An 18,608-nucleotide genomic window follows, 5' to 3' on the forward strand; every position below is an offset into this window, starting at 1 on the left:
ATGCAAGAGGTGACATTGGTTCAGGTGCTAGGTGTTTCATTAGAGGGGGGAAAGATAGGTGGGTATCGTCTGCATAGGAAATTACGTTGATTCATGGGTTCAGATTATGCTGGCGAGGGGAGCCATGTAGAGGTTAAACAGCATGCAACAGAGATTATTGTTGAGGCACTCTGTAGGGAAGGTATATGGCGGTTGAGGTGTAGGGAGCCAAGTTGCCTGACTTGGTGTGTCTGGTGAAAAAGGAACAAATTCAGCGGAGAGTGGGCCCTCGTATGCCAGCTTTGTGGTGGCTTTGAATGAGGATGAGTTGGAAGACTGTGTCAAAAGTGGCAGATAGGTTGAGTAAGACGAGGGCTGCATTGTCTCTTTTGTCCATGTTCAGCCGCTGTCATCTGTGTCTCTGTACTGTGGTTGAGCCTGAAACAGATTGTGTGCGGTCAAGGAGGTGGTTGTTGTTTAGGTGGTCAGCTACTCTTTTATTGGCTTTAGCAGTGTAGCGCAGTAATGAGTGTTTTTTAGGTTGCCAGCATTTTCGGTTCTGTTGAGGGTTTCCTCAGAAGGGGCAGTATCGTGGCAAGCTTCCAGGGATCAAGGTAGGTGGCTGTGTTGATGGAATTGTTGCATATCTGGGTAAGAGCTATGCTGATGGGATCTAATCTTGTGTGGAGGGCTCTGATGGTACTCCTGAGTTGATGAGTACACGGCCGCTGCTGTTTCAGCCATGGTAATAGTGGGCCTTTGTGGGGTTCTGAAGGCCTGTTTTGATAGGCAGCGAAGGTGGATGGATCTGGCTGGGTGATGAAGTTGTGATAGATGTTGCTGGTCTAGTGGCAGAGATGGGTGCAGAGGTCCTGCGAAGGAGTGACGGTTGTGGAGCTTGCAAAGAAGGAAGTAAAGTCCTTCATGATGCCAAAAACTTTCTTTTGCATTGTTTGTGCTGTTTTTTGATGCATTCAGTCAGTGCTGATCGCTCAGTGGATCTGATTTGCTGATGGTAGAACTTGAGGGCTGATTTACAGGTGTTTTCTCAGTTTTGTTGGGAGTCTGTCAAAATCTGAGTTACATGCAGTGGCATTTGGAGAGTCGTTGATTTTCTGTGTACCAACTTGCTTGAGTCCCGGTCATAGTCATGAGTCAGGCCAGTGTGTTGGCGCAGGCTGTGATCCCGGCATTGAAACTGGTGATGGACTGCGCGAGCGCATCGTGGTGTACGGACTTGGATCTCTGAGCTCAATGTTTCTTCTGGGATCCTATTCTAGTTGTGTTGGGTGGGTTCTGAGGATGCTGTTCAATGCAAGTGGTTAATGAGCAGGTTGAAGTGGCCGAGGGCGTGGTTGTACTGTGTATTAGACCAACACAAACTTCACAATATAGGAACTTATTCCACATTTACCATCAGTGGGTATTGGTAGGTTTCGGCTAGCTCACAGTACCACATCTAACCCCACCAGGGTAACTGATGTTGTTAGCAAACTCAAACAGGATAAACTGATTCTCAAGTAATCAGTGGAAACCGATCTAACCCTTTCATTTAGTTAATGAAGCATGCCCAAGGTAAATACAAGAAAGATGCAACAATATATTTTCAAACAATTATTGAAATTATCTTATTCTTGCATAAAAAGTTGCGTTTATTAGAAAGATGAGAAATGTTACTGTAATAAGCATTAGTAGAATGGTAATCAATATGAACATTTCAACCATGTTAATTGCTGCTAATGTTTGCCTACTACTATTTGTATCTGATACTTCACTAAAGAGAGCATACGAGAGCTCCATTCTGCCAGATCAAGTGGGATAGCCTAACCCCCATACCTTGGTCTTGGGTGTCAGGAAGCCAGTCTCTGTGCACAGGTCATCTTCCTTAGCAGGAAAAAGTTCAGAGTCAACAGGTCTGCATCGGCGTAACAGTTTGCAGTGGTTCCATGATAGTCCCAGCATGGAAATGATCCTCTTGAAGAACCCTCGCACTAAAGCGGTTTATATAATAAAGTACTGTTCTTATCAACTTGTCAGAGGAACAGAGCAGCTTCTTGGTTTCGTCTAGCTAAAATGAAGTATCTCCTAACAAGCACAGAAAGAAAGAAAACAATGGCCGTGTATTCTACTTGTACGACCTTGGAACTAACTGTACAGACTACAGGGCATCGGTGCCTGTCAGAGATGCACATACAGCACATTCAAGCATTAGCATAAAGTGCTGCAAAGGGCACCGCAAGAAAGATTCCAACTGAGCCTTGGCGTAGTTCACGGAGTTCTGCTATGCGGAACTCCGCGAAGTGCAAAACAACTCTGCCGCACTACGCGGAGCTGTGCCAGCAGCGCAGTGCGTTAGATAAATGCCGTTCGTATTCAGTGCCAGGTGCTTGTCCGCATTGTGCAATCATCGCGAGCGGCACCATGCACAGCACAAGCAGGCGCTGCGTCCTTTCTGCCGCTCGAGTAGATTTTTACTCGAGGCACAGCTTTCTCAACGCAAATGATTTCTCAACGCGAGCGGTCGCAAACATACGCGACCACTCGCAATGAGAAATCTGACCGCCCCTGTTGAGATATCTTGCTGGTAGGTTGATTTTCCACTTTCGCGCTTGCCAACTTGATGTTGGCAATCGCGAACGAGGAAAAATCTCACCGGGAAGTGGATTTTCCTCGCTCGTGCGAGGAAAAAACTCCACTCCGCAAAGCGGAGTTTTTCGGAACTCTGCGTAACACGGAGTGCGGAGAACTCTGCAAACTCCACAAACGGAGTTCATCGCCCAGGCTTACTGCCATCTTAAGAAGTTGAATATAAAATGGAGAATACACCTAAGCCCTGTGTTCATAAAGGAGACTTACCCACTAAAAGCTAGCCACTCTAAAAGCATATAAAATGTGTAGCATTACATAAAATAAAACGTTAATCATATAAGCACAATAAAAAGCCATTAAAAAATGGCAATTCAAAAAATCCTGCAATCTACTAGAATATCAAGAAAATCATTCTAAAAAACAAAAATGCAGAATTTAAAGTGTTTATGAGGTGTCCATACTACAAGACTGTAGCCCGGAAAGGCCCACCATTTCCAGAAAGTCGTTTGAGTCCTGGGAGGAACCCGCATCTGCAGAGGACAGATCCACATTAGCATGGAGAGTAAGCTCCAAAGAACTAGTACCAGCCCCATCAGCAAGAGCCAAGGGCAGAAGTGTAGCCTTAGACGAGGAGTTAGACGCCATAGCTCCTGGTGTGAAAGCAACTATCCAATCTGGCACGGGCAAGTATTTTACAGCAACTGTAGCAACATAGGACAGCACAGGAGATGCACCCTCAACATATACACTGGCAGATCCATGTCTGTAACCTGCGCTAACTGTGTAGCCAGGCATATCATACCATTTGAAAGAGCACCAGAGGCAGTTAAACACATTCTGTACACTCAAACCATACAATCCATAAAGACAATTACCAGTTGTTGTTTAAATCCAGTAACAAAGACAGTCCAAAGTACTGCACCATGCATTCACAGGACAGATACGTGTGGCAATTCCATCACCATTTGGACTTGTTGTGGAACATTCATTGTGGAGGAACATAAATAAAACCAAATTGCAATCAACAGGAATAATATCAACAGAATGCCACCAAAGACGCTTTAAAAGAGTGAGTGCATAAAAGATGGTATCACTCCAAGTACAGTCTGGAATGCCGAAACAAATTCAGACCCAATTGTTTTAAAAAGTGCCTAACACCAGTGGCGCCTGAAGCATTAAAAATGTAGCGGCAAATTAGTGAGCAACAATGATTGTACTTCTGAGGTAGACCTCACAACTTGGAGCTCAAATGTTTCCCAGGCAGATGCTAATGCCACGTCCTTTTGAAACAATAAGGTTTTTAGTCGGCTTAACCAATCAAAGATAATATTATAAATAGAAACTTTTGGCCACAAGATAAGTTCTCCAACCGTGTGTGTAGGTGGCTAGAGTACATTCGTACAGCAAGTAACAACCTTGGAAACTGTTACAATGTAAGGGACACCTGGCTTCATTCCACAGCAACCTTGGTCAGTCAGAATCAAGTAACTCATTTGAAAGTAACTACAAAACTGGATTGATGAAGGATACGGGAACTCCCTTCAAATAACACGTCAAATAGACCATGCACTGCACAATCCATGCAGCGTTATCTCTTTTCAAAGAAATGAATGGCTCAAGCATACTTCACATTCTTTTCCACTAAGAAAAACCTCTCTGTTGCCATTCACACATTTGTAATCGAAAGGAAGAAACCATTATTATTGTACACAGAACCTGCATTAGACGTGGATACAGTCTAACTGATTATATAAAGCACGTATTTCGCCAATATTTAATGCAGCTGTATTTGAAAATGGTGTGTAGCTGGCTAAAACTGGCCAGGTGGCCCCGTCATTACTGAGAGGATCCAGTCTTACATTTAGGTAGGTGTGTGTGGGAAAGTGCCTTGAAACCAATTTTCATGTTGCTGGTATGTAAATGATATTTCTTAGTATTCATAAGAAGCTATATGCAGGTGGAGCAGAAAAGTTTACCCATGAATAGCAAACTTCCCATTCATAAGCTATGTATGCCTCAATCACAAAGGTAACAACTCCCCCGCTATTGACGAGCCCACTGGCAGTTAAGTGAGCAGCCAGTCTACAATTTACAGGGATATTCACTGCTTGCTCCATTTTTTATTAATGGATGTCAAAGAATGTTCACACCACAGTAGTGTGATCATGTTTAAAGTTTCAAGCTTGAACAGCCTACAGACATAATAGATGCTTCCTACAAAGCTGAGTAGGATTGATCCTTTTTACCACAGATGTCTCCATGTTCATGTGAAAAGGGAGCCTTGGGCATACGCAAGAAAACTATGCAGGAAACCCAGAACGTTGGTGGCACTATGTTATACGGTTAACACAAATATAGCAGGACTGTGTATTAGACAATACAAACTTCACAGTATAGGGACTCATTCCACATATATCATCAGTGAATGTTAGTGGGGTTCGGCTAGCTCACACTATCACATCTAACCCCTAGACCAACTAGGGTAACAGATGTTGTTGACAACCTTGAACATGACACTCTGATTCTCAAGGAAGTAGTGGCAGCAGATCTAACCCTTTCATTTGGTTACTCGAGAATGCCTAAGGTAAACACAAGAAATATACCACAATGCATTTTCAAGCATTTTTTTAAATTGTGTTCTCGCATGTGTGATCTGCAATTATTAGACAGATGAGGCATGTTACTGTAATAAGCAATTAGTAGAATGGTAAACAATATGAATGATTCAACCATGTAAATTGGTGCTAATATTTGCCTATTTTTGTCTGTATCTGATACTTTACTAAAGAGAGCATAGTGGAAGCACCATCCTGCTGGGTCATATGGGATAGCCTAAGCCACATACCTTGGTCTTAGTTGTCAGGAAGCCGGTCAACAGTGGAGGTCGGAGTCAGCAGGGCTGCAGAGTCCCAGCATGGAAATTCTCCTCTCAGCATGCTTTAGCACGGAAGCTGTTTATATAATAAAGTACAATTCTTATCAACTGTGGCAGAGGCGCAGAGCAGCTCATTTGATTTCGCCTAGCTAAAATGGAGTGTCTCCTAATGTGTACAGAAAGAAAGGAAAACATTAGCATTGTGTTGGTTGTATGACATCACCACACTTTTTTTTTTCAGGCAAGTTTTTACAATGCAGATTTTAAATTGCATACCACACCTACACATTTACATTCACTCACACCTAAAATTCCGTTATCATTCAGTCCACTACCATGCATACTTTTACCAAGGCTTATTGTTCTAAAAAAAAAAAAAGTCACAGTCTAACACTGCCACCTACTGTTCAAAAATGATACAATAAATCTTAATATGCTATTGTAAACAAACTATATATATTTAAAAAAAATTACATTTATGTCGATTACAGGTTCACTTTGTGGGGGGAAATTTCACAAACCCCACTTTTTACATTACACTTAAAAATATAAACTACTTACCACTTACTCGCCAATAAAAACATATATGCATTGGTAAGACTTGCATGGTAAAAGTAATTCCGATGGGGGCGTGGCCAGGCAAGATGGCTGAGCGGACGTGATCCGCATCAGCCCCGGAGCCCCGAGACTGCCACAAGCCGCACAAAGCACATGTAGAGAACCAATTCAAGTCTGGGTTGGTCCAACAGGGAGTCGGGCCGGAAAGAAACCTGGGGAGCCCCCGATTCCGTGAAGTTGGAACAATAACGAGTCAAGGTTGATGAGGGGCCGAGTGTGCGAGGCGGATCCAAGATGGCGATAACGACCGCAGACGAGGAGAAAGAAGCGGCGCCTCAACTGCCAGTGGACACGGCGAGTCACAGGACACAAGGGGAGACTTCTAAAGCAGCGCACCCAACTGCGCTGAGTGGCACAGAGGAGCCAGTCGAGGCTCAACGCCTCACCTGGAGACAGTTCAGTACCGCAGGCCAAGACGCTGCCATTTGGGAGAGCACTGCCTTCATGCGGCCACGACATGACTCAGAGGTGTGCGGGACCCGGAGGCAGTGCACCTTTGTTGAGTGTGGCCTGTCCTGGAGAGCCGGCCCCTATAGTGAGTTGCTCAGGTGAGGCTGGGGAATACTGGCCTCAGATGAGATTGTACCGGGGAGCCCACGCCTGACCTTAAGATGGCGTCTGATCAGGGGAGGATCTCAGAGGCGGTTACTCAGACCTAAGCAACTGGATAAACGCTGCATGATGGGGCAATTTTGGCTGAGCCGCAATTCTCGCTGAGTGTAACCTGACCATCATAGTTAGGACGCCGACAGCACGAGCTGGATGACGTAGCTACATTTCAGGTGCCTGACCCTAAGATGGCACCCATAGTGTAATCCCTATCACAGGCCAGGCTTCATTTAGGGACACAACGCCTGTGTCACGAGAGCGCCAAGTAGGCTATCATCCAGAGGGGCATCGCACGGCCAAGTGGAGGAAAGCACATTTCACTGCCCTTATGCCACCAAAAAAAGCGGCAAACAAGGTCTCAGGCTGCTTTGCAGCAACTGATAAGGGCCAAGCCCACGCCGAAGGGGAACAGTCATGGAAGATGGCGCTCACCAGAGAAGATCTTGTGGCTTCCCTTAGGGATTTTAAAGCAGAGCTTTGTCTGGAAATTAAGCAGGATCTACGGTCATCCATAGACCAACTGAAGGCTGATCTCACTGAGTGGCTGACAACACTGCAGCACGACGTTGATTCCGTAGGGTCCAGAGTATTAGAAGTGGAAGAACAGATGCAGGAATTGGACGCTCGCTCCTCTAAGCTACAGGATAAGCAGCAAACTCTCTAGACGCAACTCCATCAAGTACTCCTGAAGGCAGAGGACTTGGAAAATAGGTCCCGAAGGGAGAACATTCGGATTCGAGACCTGGAGGAAGGAGCAGAGGGGCCCAATCTGGGGGCCTTTGTGGAGGACCTTTTTGCGGAGATCTGATGAAGCTCAAGAGAGAAAGGGCTCACCGGGTGTGGACCCCACAGCCTAGTGACCGCAGACGGACCGGGATGTGCCCGTCAAGATGCATTCTTTCAAAACAAAAGAAGCGATCTTGAGCGCCGCAAGGAAAAAAGAAGAGACCTCTTTCCAGGGTTACAAGTGTTTGCTCTTTCAGGACCTGGCACCTTCTACACTAGCACGCAGGCGGATGCTACATCCAATTACCACTAAACTGCGGGAAGATAACGTGCGTTACTGCTGGACTTTTCCCTTTGGACTCGCTTTCGAACACAATAATAAATCCCATCACATCTCAGATTTGACATAGGGCCTTCGCATCTGGGTCTCCCAATCCCTGAGGAAGAAAGTGTCTCATGCTCCCCGAAAGTACCAGAAACGACACAGACTTGTCCGGCCCTGGCACAAGGTCTCGAAGGGCAAGTCAAGCCAAAAATGAAGGTGCTAACCACGTGAGTGAGCCGTGCACAAGGAGACACTTGGTTTGACTCTGGGACAGCACTACTCAGGGACGCTAGCTATAAGAGACCTAATGAAGCTGGAAAGTACGTGATACTCCAGACTATTACTATTCTTGATGCTTCTCAAGGGTTCTCTATTCTCACATCTCTGGCACGCTTTAAAAAGGAGACCAAAACCTTCCTAATGGGCAAATTCCTCTCCTAAATCTTGCTTTGCAATCACCTCATCGACTTAGTTCTACTACCGATTACTGCCACACCTTGGATTATCCGGATGCTATCCACCCGGCACCTCCAGGAATCTCACCCTGGGATATGGGACCTCTTGTTCTCGTAAAATGTATTTACATGTTTTTATCCCAAATGTTTCCAACCCCCCTTCTAAGTCTCTTGTATACAACTTGTTCATCCTGTAAAGCGCGCCGATACCCTTACGGGTCAAGTTCGCACTCTATAAAACACAAATTTTAAAAAAGAGGCAGCTGGGGGTCTGGACCCTGTCGTAACGCCCGGAATCATACTTCTCTTCTTAAAGAAGTGCCGAGCTGGGTGCCAGTTGGCTCCCCAGCGAAAAGTTTCAGGGGGGTTTTGGGGTTATTTTCAGGGGGGAGGGTTCCCGGCGGTGGTGAAGGGGGGCAGCTGACCAAGGTCTTCACAACGGACATGCACGCATTATCTTTGAATCTGCTCCAGACACGGGAGGATCCAGAGAGGGATGCTCAAGAGATCGGGCAAAGTTCCCGATGGGGGGGATAGACGAGACGGTGAGATTGGTCAGTTTACCCAATGGTTGCCATAGCATCATGGAATGTTAAAGATCTAAACTCGCCGCTCAAGCGACAGAAAATCTGGAAATACCGTAACGATCACCAATTCGAGGTAGTGGCGTTGCAGGAAACGCATCTCAAATTGACTGAAGAACTACGGCTTTGTCACAAAAGTTATCCCTTAATTTACAGGTCCTCTGCCAGCACCAAGCAAAAGGGAGTTGCTCTCCTCTTTTGCCGTTCGGCAAAGTTCCAACCCGAACCTATAAAGGCTGACCGGGAAGGGAGAATAATTATGGTAAAAGGGGAACTGAGTGGCAGACTCTGCACTTTTATCTCCATCTATGCCCCCAACTCTGGGCAAGTGCTGTTCATGACCTTCTGGAAAATATAAATATATATGTTGGACTTGGCCCTTCTGGCAGGTTCACCCCTGAAACTTTTTGCTTTTAACTGTGACTTGGTGTTAGTGATTGTTGGTTTCTGCGCACTTTACCACTGTGTCCCAGGGTAAAGTGCGTGCGTGTAGTGAGGTTGGCCTGCCCTCCCATAGGAATGCATGGGGGAATGTATGTGTCCCTGGTGGTTCCTGATGTGTGGGGAGTGCAGGGCCGAGTTTGGTATGTGCAGACTCGTGTGATTAACTGCTGCGCGATGATGTGTGCGGTGTCCATGTAGCTAGTATGGAAGTGCCACTTCTAGACGCTGGCATAAATGTGCAGTGACTGCTTGTGGCGTGATTGGCTGGCTGAGGTCATGTGATGGGCTAGGGAATCCCCAGAGTCAGGAGGAGTCACCCAGTGGTGAATGGGGAGATCAGCAGCCAGATGAGTGGGAGGAGTATACCTAGGACCTGAATAGGGCTGGGCTTTCCCCACACAATGCTGTCTCCGCCCCCTGTGGTGCGACTGATGACCCTGGCCTGTTCTCTGAATAGGGAGAGGTGCTGAGCAAAACAAACTGCTCAGGAACCAGTTGTAACTGGTTGCCCCTCCCCTGCACCTTGAAACAAAGGTAAACCTGTGTATACGAAGGGGCTGTGACCCCAAGTAAAATGTTCTCTTTTGCTGATCCTAACTAGGGGGGCTGCTGCTGCTGCTGGGCGCCAGGAGAGACCGCCACTGGGGACTGCCTCCCTGCTGGAGGGCCCTGTGAGCTGGCCCCTGGGCCCAGTCCTTGCCCCCCTGCCTGCTGAAAGACTTTCCAGGTGCCTTGCCTGGTTGGTGGGGAAGCTCTCCACCTGATCACCTTCTTGACTTGGTGTTCGCCGCCCCGAGGAGCGCTTTATTTGGTGCTTTGCTGAAGCCTCCAGCGCCTGGAAGCGCTGGACTTGCCTGTAGCGCAGAGAGCGCTTTCACCTTTACCCTTAGCGCCAGGAGAGCTTTGTTGCTGATAGCGGGTGCCCACCCCGCATACTGGTGCTGCCGCGGGTGCCCACCCCGCTTATTGCCGTGGTTTAAAGGCGGGAGCCCACCCCGCATACTGGTACCATCGCGGGTGCCTACCCCGCTTTATTAGGGAATACGTATCCCTAGCGGGTGCCCACCCCGCCAGGGACCTGGCCGCAGTCTTTGTTGAATTATTGGGTGCCCACCCCGTATTTCCCGCGGCCGCCGGGAACCCTGGTCCGCCGCACTGCCTGCGGCGACCCGGAAGGGAATCCCGGCAGCCTTAGAGTGGGCGGGGCCTGACCCGGAAGACGAGTCCAGGCGGGAGCCCACCCCGCGCTGGACGGTACCCGGAAGGAGCGAGAAGTGAGGACGGACGGCGGCTTCACCAGCGGGGCTCCCGTGTGTGGTGAGAGCCCCGCGGGTGTGTGCATAGTCCGGAGGAGTCACTGCCGAGTCCCGGGTCCCAGGAGGGGGCCCGGGTGAATCTTAAGCCACCGCTGCAGAGGGAACGCCACCTCCCAGACAGACATGTGAGTGCGGGCGTCCGTGCAGAGGTCTATCGGGTTTCGAGCCCCCAAGAGGCTCCAACGCAAGGTGGGGCCCAGTTGCTTAGGGCTCACGAGTCCCCCGAGCGGGGCTCCAACTGCGGGGGCATTCTTTTGATAATAAGAGCGGCCCCGGAAGGCAGTGGCCCGCTCCAACGTTGAGCACATTGCAAGCCCCAACGACGGGGGCAGTATTTCGTAGAGTTCAGAGGGACTCCCACGAGGCGCATTTGTGTAGAGCTCAGTGTAGCTCCAACGTTGGGGGCAAATTATTTGTTTAAAGAGCCCCGAGAAGGCTCCCACGTCGTTTTGGGGGCATTCTTCTGTTAGAGCCCAGAGAGGCTCCACGTGAGTGCTGTACATTGTTTTGGCCTAGGTCCAGTCACAGGTGGTGACTTATGGGAGTTGGGCGCAATTGTGTTTCCCTGCACCTCTGAATGTGTTTTTATGCGTCATGTGCCTTGTTTTACACCGCTGAATGTATGTTATGCATCATGTGTTTTCCTTCCCTACACCTCTGAATGTGTTGTGATGCATCATGTGTAATGTGCTTATACCCCTACAGGTATTGTGATACTTAGGTGGTTGTTTTTCTCCTAGTACAGGTGGTGCTAGTGAGGTCCTGGTTCCCTGCGTAATATTTTCCTAAGGTGGTTAGGGTTGCGTAGGTGGTACTTACCTGTTACCAGTAGTTACTGGTTGTGTGCTACATGTGATATTTTGTGCTACAGTAATTTTATATCCTATGTTCTAAGTGCTAAGTTCTAAAAGTGCTAATTCCTGACAGTGGTCCAGGTGGCCCTGTCCCCTGTACATATAATCCCTTGTAAAATTCTGCCCAGTGCCAGTTGGCACAGTGTAAATTGTGTGAACATTATCTAATGTGTTTTGGTATAATACAAAGACTATTTTTATATAATACCTTGTGTGGAGTTTCCTTTGTGGTGGGCCTTGGGTGTTGTTGCTGGGAGCGCGCGCAAACGCTTTACACATTGCCTCCGGGATAAGCCTGACTGCTCGTGCCAAGCTACCAAGGGGGTGAGCAGGGGTTATCTTTGGCGTGTAACTCCCCAGCCCTGACTAGAGTGGTGGTTTCTGCTTGGCTTTGGCGCAAGCCCTAGCCAACCAGAAATCCCATTTCTAACAATATATATTTGAACTTTTGGAACGCTCCGTATATCAATCTTCCAGCCTTCACAACAAGAAGTAAAACCGAGGGAAGATACTTACCCAGCAAGCAGTAATGAGGCTTCTTGGGAACTGTAGTCCGCCGATGCAGGCAATAGCAAGTCTCTTCCGTTTCAAACTCGGCGCAGCTGGACCACGTCGATTTAACGCGGGAGCGAATGAAAATTACAAAAGCCACTGGAAATGGACATCCTGTTGTTGAAAGGCATTTGAGAAAGGCACATGCCGAAACGAGTCATGCCAATCGCTTCAATTAAAGATTTTCCCCTGAAAACCCCGCTGTGTCCCTCTGGTTCCTTCTACTGAAGAAATCTTTCCTATCTATTTGTGCATGCTAGCCAGTGGCATGCTTGGGGGACCCGTCCAGCAAAGCGTCGGAAACAACATGGGCAATTTGTGTGTTACTCCGAGGGATTGGATCGTTTCCAGACTGCCGCAACCAAGGACAAGCAGGCAACGCTGCAGATGCAGTCCGTGATTCACGGGGAGGCTTCAACATTGGTTCGTAGCCTCCGTGCTTCCACGCCTTGTGACTTGCGGCTTGGGCGTTGGGGATAAAGGAGGCTTTCTTTGTTTTAGCGGCAGCATGATGTTCTTACCTATTTGAACTATTGGAACGCTCCGTATATCAATCTTCCAGCCTTCACAACAAGAAGTAAAACCGAGGGAAGATACTTACCCAGCAAGCAGTAATGAGGCTTCTTGGGAACTGTAGTCCGCCGATGCAGGCAACAGCAAGTCTCTTCCGTTTCAAACTCGACGCAGCTGGACCACGTCGATTTAACGCGGGAGCGAATGAAAATTACAAAAGCCACTGGAAATGGACATCCTGTTGTTGAAAGGAATTTGAGAAAGGCACACGCCGAAACGCGTCATGCCAATCGATTCAATTAAAGATTTTCCCCTGAAAACCCCGCTGTGTCCCTCTGGTTCCTTCTACTGAAGATTTTTTTTTGTTATATATATATCTCAACAGAAACATCCAACTCCAATGAAGAAGAGGCATGTACTCGAGGTAGGCAGGAATAAGGCTAATTTATTGTATTTCTGGTCTCCCTCGACCCCGAATTAGATGAGATACGCGTTTCGGCTGCGCAGCAGCCTTTATCAATCTAATTGGCGACATCAACAATCCCAGTTAAATACCCCTTCCCCCCTATTTGAAAATGGATAGGCACAGAAGACAGACTATGTAGTTATAATCAAATGCTGATTAACGTGTAACAGTCAATATAGCAGTAAACAAGAAATGTCACTGGCAAAACATTCTAATTGCCCAATAACTAAAATGCTGAATGCAACATGATTATACACATGAATAAAAGCATAGTGTATTATTCCACATAGTTACAACAAGCATTTAAACATAGTGCGCCTGCTGATATATGCCCTGAGAAGATATAATGATATCTCTCCTGCTCTTAATAGAAGCTTGTCATAATGACTAGTCAGGGTATTTGGGTATTTAACATAGTAGCGCCACCTCTCTGTAAAAACATAAAATGCCCTTCTTTTTGCATTAGATCAAAAAATGATTTAAAATACGCATGAATCGAATGAGGTCGGGCTGCATAAATTAATAATTATGTGTCAAGACATCTCAAATTTCAAATGAAAAAAACGTTTTTGTAACAATATCGAACATGATTTAGATTGTCATTTGCAAATGCGTGTTTGAGTGCACTGAGAAACATCTTTGAATTCATGAGATCAGTGGCAGCACTGCGGGGCTTTATTTACACAAGGTGTGTTTGTGTCTGACGCTAATGTCAGCCACCGGGTGATTGTTATTTCTCCCAACCAGATTAAAAGGTCCACAATCCATTTGGACGGCAGTGCAGAGTTCAAAAAGCCGTAAGTACATGACCAGTGCCAGAATACGAATTGTTAATGCTCCATATATGTGCTAAAACCTTAAACTAAAATCCGTATGTCTTTTACATGATTGAGATTACGGGAAATGTCTCAATGTCATTATCCTTCAGCAGCGCAACTTAAATCTGTGTAATGGGCACGTAACAAGGTCGGAGGAGACCGATGCACACAAATCAGATATGCCAAAACCGACCTCACCGCTTTTGCATCGGCATCCACGGTGCCCAGTCACCAGAGGACACCAGTATCCTGGGCAAGGCATTTCTTGCTTCAGAAACGTAGAACCAAGTGCTGGCAGTCGGTGTGACCGCCCCGCTGCTCGATCCGGGATTCCTGATATTATATATATATATAACGGGGGGTTTCCCTAAAAGAAAGTGATGCCCTCACATACCCGTAAGGTTTCCACGCTTCATCATCGGGCTTTTCTCCTCATGGGGTTGGTACTGCAAGAGGGCTCTTTTATGGAGATCTTTTTGTATAGCCGCGATGGTGAGTGCAAGTGTGTGGGATGTGAGTGCTTATAGTGGTTAAAATACCTGTACGGTACCCTAAAACAAATTTAATAAGGGGTCCTCTTGGTATGGATAAAAAGAGTGGGTGCGATTGTCCTAATTAAGAAGAGAGGTAATCTAATGGTGCATGTAGGCCAACATGTTTCATGTCTAGATGGTCCAGGAGGTATTCATGGCGTTTCTTCAGGACCAGAAACGTAACCCTACCCTTAATCTGGGTTGGTTTTGTAATGTATGGTATCGAGTGATTACCATGCAATAGTAAAGACAGGAAGTTGAGTATGTGAATCTATTATTTAGTCATGTAATAAAGCTTATGAGCCCATTGGCGACATTTGCTAAATTAGCACGAGCTTCGTTGCCATGAGGCTGCTTTTGCGTACGACACTGCAAGCATATATTTCGCAAGACTGTGCTCCGTTCACATGAGAACGGTCTGCTTTTTGCCTTCTCTGCTGTGCTCTGAGGTTTAGTTTGCACACGAGGTACAAGGTCGATCAACAAAGCCCCTAGTTATTCTGTTTTGGTCAGTCCCTCGCACCTAGACATAACATATTACCCACAGCTGCACTACTGGAAATCGTGTGCTTTAATATTGCAGGCAAAGGGGGAGGAGCCAAGATGGCGACCGGGACGGCAGCGTAGATTCCCGGCTCCGTGAACCTCCGCATCCCGCACGGATATCCTGCATGAGATCCTTATTCTGCGCTACGAGATCGTGTTCGTAAACGAAAGTGGCAACCGATCGTGTGACCCTGAGGTTTCTGACTGCAGTACCGCCGGAGAAATCAGCGATTGAACTTTGCGGCCCGTGCGGTCCCGAAGCCGGGACCTCGAGTGGACGCCTTGGCCGGGCGGCAGTTTAACAACAGCGGCCTGTGGTGACTGGGTGGAGTCGGTCCGCCGGAGTGGTGCTCCCCTCGGCCTGCATTTTGCTGTGGTCGCTCCCCCCCTGCTGAGCGCTGCGGACCGAGGACATGCCCGGGTGTGCAATTCTCGGATTCTGTGGTGTTTGCCCCTGCCTTTGACGGTGAGCTGCCCGGACGCCGTCCCTGGTTCGGCCTGATCCTTGCGGGCTGCTCCCGGCTTTTTGCGGGAGCTGGTCCGTGGCGGAGACGACTATTGCCCGTGACCGCGCAACGGTTGAATCTGTTCCTCCCCCAGGATCCCTGTCTTCAGCGACGTGGACCTTGAGGCGTTGGTCCCGGGGTCCTGGCCCCAATACGAGTCGGGCCTTCCCAGCGGCCATTTTGTCACTATGCAGCCTACCATCCTGTCCGCTGGGACGCAGCGGGACTGGGGGTGTGTGACGGTCGGGAGTGTGGCAGAGCGATCGGAGAGAGCTGCTCTGGGGTACGGCGACCTCCTGGAGGCCCTTGGTGCCCTTCATTACTCCTTGGCTCATGGCGCCGGGGTCCTGGGGAGGAAGCTAGATGGTGTGGTATCAGCGTTGGGACAGTGGCGGCATGCTGGTCCACAAGTACACAGTGGCTTTCCACACTGCACACAGGAGGAAGATGTTGCGGCTCCCCCCGCGATTAGTGTACAGCCGGACACTCCGGACAGTATGCTACCGTGTGGTCGGCTAACTGTGGGCTTGATCTGCTCCGGAGGTATTGGACCTGAGCGGAAGATGGTAGCCTTGTCCCGTGCGCAATCTCCGGCGGCCCAGGGACGATTCCAGCAACGTGTGTCTTATTTGACTGCTTCAGCCTGTCTGGACCTTGTGTGCAGTGCAGATCCTGGGGCGGCACTGGAAAAGACGCCCCCCCATGAAGCGGTCCGTGCTGATGCTCAGAGACTTCCACCCCACCTGTGTGCGTCGCTTCCCGACTGTTTTCGGACACTCCTGTACCTTGGGACATCGGACATGGTGCTGGGTCGAGGGGCAGGCATGGGCAGAATCGCAAAGAGCGGTCAAGGCTGAGGCTGATCCTTCGGGAGTGGTCACCTAGTAGACAGGCGGACTCATGGTTGCGTGCTCTCATGGTTATTCGCATAGTTGGTGCATAATGCTCCCCACTCCCCCCCTCCTTTTTTGATATGATCAACTTGGTGCTGCTAATTGTTTGCTGTGGGGAGACTTCACCGTGCGGGAGGGAGAAGCCGGGGGTATGTTTTGAAGGCCCTCCTCCAGTTTATTACATTCCCTCCGCCCCCCCGTCTGGGGGGGCTCTTTCTTACTCCTTTTTTCCCTGTCTCTTCTATATTTCGGGTCTAGTTCCAGGGCGACAGGCACACTGCTGGGGGGTGGGGCCATACTCATTCGCAGAGGTGCAGGGTGGGGGGATGGGGGAGGGGACTCTTTAGTCTTTATCTCTTTTTCCATGGCCTCCTTTTTCTTCTCTGTTTCTTTTTGCTTGTTTTTCTGGGATCAGCGTGGTACACCTCTCTTATTGTGAATCGCTTGCTCTTAATGTGTGCCACAGTTTCCGGGGGGTTCGCTGGGCTTTAGGTACGGGGACCTGTAGGCGCAACTATCTTTGATATTTCTCCCCATCCGTATTTTCCCGTGTCTGCGCCATTGATTCAATGTATTGCTGCTTGCTGCTTGCGTCTCTTATCCTTGCCCCTTATCGCTGTTGGGAAACTGTTTGGCACCTGATCCTACTGTTTTGTTTTATTATAAAATGAAAAACCCTTTCTCTCCTGGTGTCCTACCTGAGCGGCTCATTGGCCGGACTATACTGTATTGTAGACTTTGCTCTCCGAGGTGCCGCCTGTGTTTACATGTGCTTTTATTGTTCTGATTGCTTAGCGGCCGGCCCCGGGGGGTTGTAGGCCCATACGTGTAAGTGATTGAAACGTCAATAAAGGTTTTTCAAAAAAAATAAATAAAAAAAATAAAATATTGCAGGCAAAACATGTAATGACACACTCGGAGAGATACCTTTCCAGAGAGAAGAGCTGTGCTTGTCTTGTGAAACTTTCATCTAGGCCTTGAGGTATGGGGTCTGCTGACAAAGCCCAGATGTCTTCTTTTTTATAATAAAGTATTTCTTACGAAGGGGAGGGTGGTTAGGTCTCTTAGTCCCTTTTCCACTGTCTTTATAAAATGATATCCCCGTTTGTATTGTATGGAATTGTGACAATGCTGACTATATTGTTTATGCATTTTGCTGCTAGTAACAGCACGTGTACTGTACCATAGAGCGCGTTAGTTAAAATAAACATTTTAAACTAAACCGCGTCTGTTTATTCGCATTGTGGACAAGTATGAGTGAGTGAGCGAAAGAGTTGTCTGGCTTCCGCAATTCCCTTGAAAGAGTGACATGTTCTGGGTTGTCTAATCATTGGTAGCTTCGCTGTAGTCGGAGAATGAATGAGACACTATAGCTAGTTGGTTGGGATTATGGGTACTAATGTGGTAGGTTGATACACCCCTATTCACTGAGGTACCGTTTTCCTGTGCATAGTTCTGTATATGTGCAGAATCCCTGCAACAGTCACGTGGGTACCTCCGTAACATTCCCCAAATTCTGTTGCATATCATCACATATTCCTATTTGTAGGTTGTGAACACACCCAGTGAGCCTATAACATAGGGCGTCCCCTAGGCATCGAAATGTAGTAAAAAACATGCCCGGGGCATGGTGTATAGCTCCTGTGGTGTGTTGGAGTGAGGTGACATGCCCTAGTTGTAGCACTGGAAGCCAACGTGCTTTAACTTCCCGTCCACCCCGAAAAAGGTGCTGTTACATGCTCTCGACCCAATGCCCAGAACTCATACACAAGACTCCTTAATGTTTGAAGCACTTTGAATTATCGATATTGGATATGTTGTGGACAGTTCTAAATTTAAACTATGTTGATTATCAAGCAAAAATGTATATAGAATTTACGCTCCTTTTCAATTTTTGAAATAGCAGAAAAAGAATGGGTTTATATATAAGACAAGAAAGATTGTCCCCAAGTGCTCTGAGTGTTACAGACATGAGCATGAGAAGAGGAATGTCAGGTGTCCCAAGAGTAAACAGCCCCCCACTGTTGGGCAGACCCATGGGCTGACCAGTGTAGTGCTTTGGGGGAACATTGTCCCAGTGAGTAAGGGAGTGGAGTTAGTGTCCAAAGAGATAGTGCAAAATGTCCATATGCCTGCTAATACTTCCAAGTATAGGCAGTTGGTCACCATCAATGGGCAGATGGTGAAGGCTGTAAGGTGTCATCTGGTGTCCTCAGAACAGATAATCCTCAATACATAACACCAAGTTGTGGTAGCAGACAACTGTGGGAGTTACTACTCCGTGGTTCTGGTTCCCTTTGAATGTGGTGTCTCTCAGGTTATCTAAAAGTAGCACAGAATCAAATTGGAATTCCTACGTCAGAGATAAAATATTCAACAGTAATGAAAAATATAGGACCACAGCCTC

The 18,608-nt window shown here is 47.8% G+C and overlaps 1 long non-coding RNA gene across 1 annotated transcript in view; it reads right to left on the minus strand.

Moving 5' to 3' along the window:
* LOC146809723 (uncharacterized) overlaps positions 1-12,233 on the minus strand; it is a 376,558-nt gene extending 364,325 nt beyond the window's left edge. The window contains exons 1-2 of the long non-coding RNA XR_014965583.1: positions 11,891-12,233; positions 5,414-5,519 (exon numbers count right to left, since the gene is read on the minus strand). This is a non-coding gene — a long non-coding RNA (uncharacterized LOC146809723). The remainder of the gene's footprint in view (positions 1-5,413; positions 5,520-11,890) is intronic.
* Between the last annotated feature and the right edge of the window lie 6,375 nt (positions 12,234-18,608).

Source organism: Triturus cristatus, chromosome 7 (genome assembly GCF_964204655.1).
Source record: "Triturus cristatus chromosome 7, aTriCri1.1, whole genome shotgun sequence".
In the NCBI taxonomy this organism is placed as follows: Eukaryota; Metazoa; Chordata; class Amphibia; order Caudata; family Salamandridae; genus Triturus; species Triturus cristatus.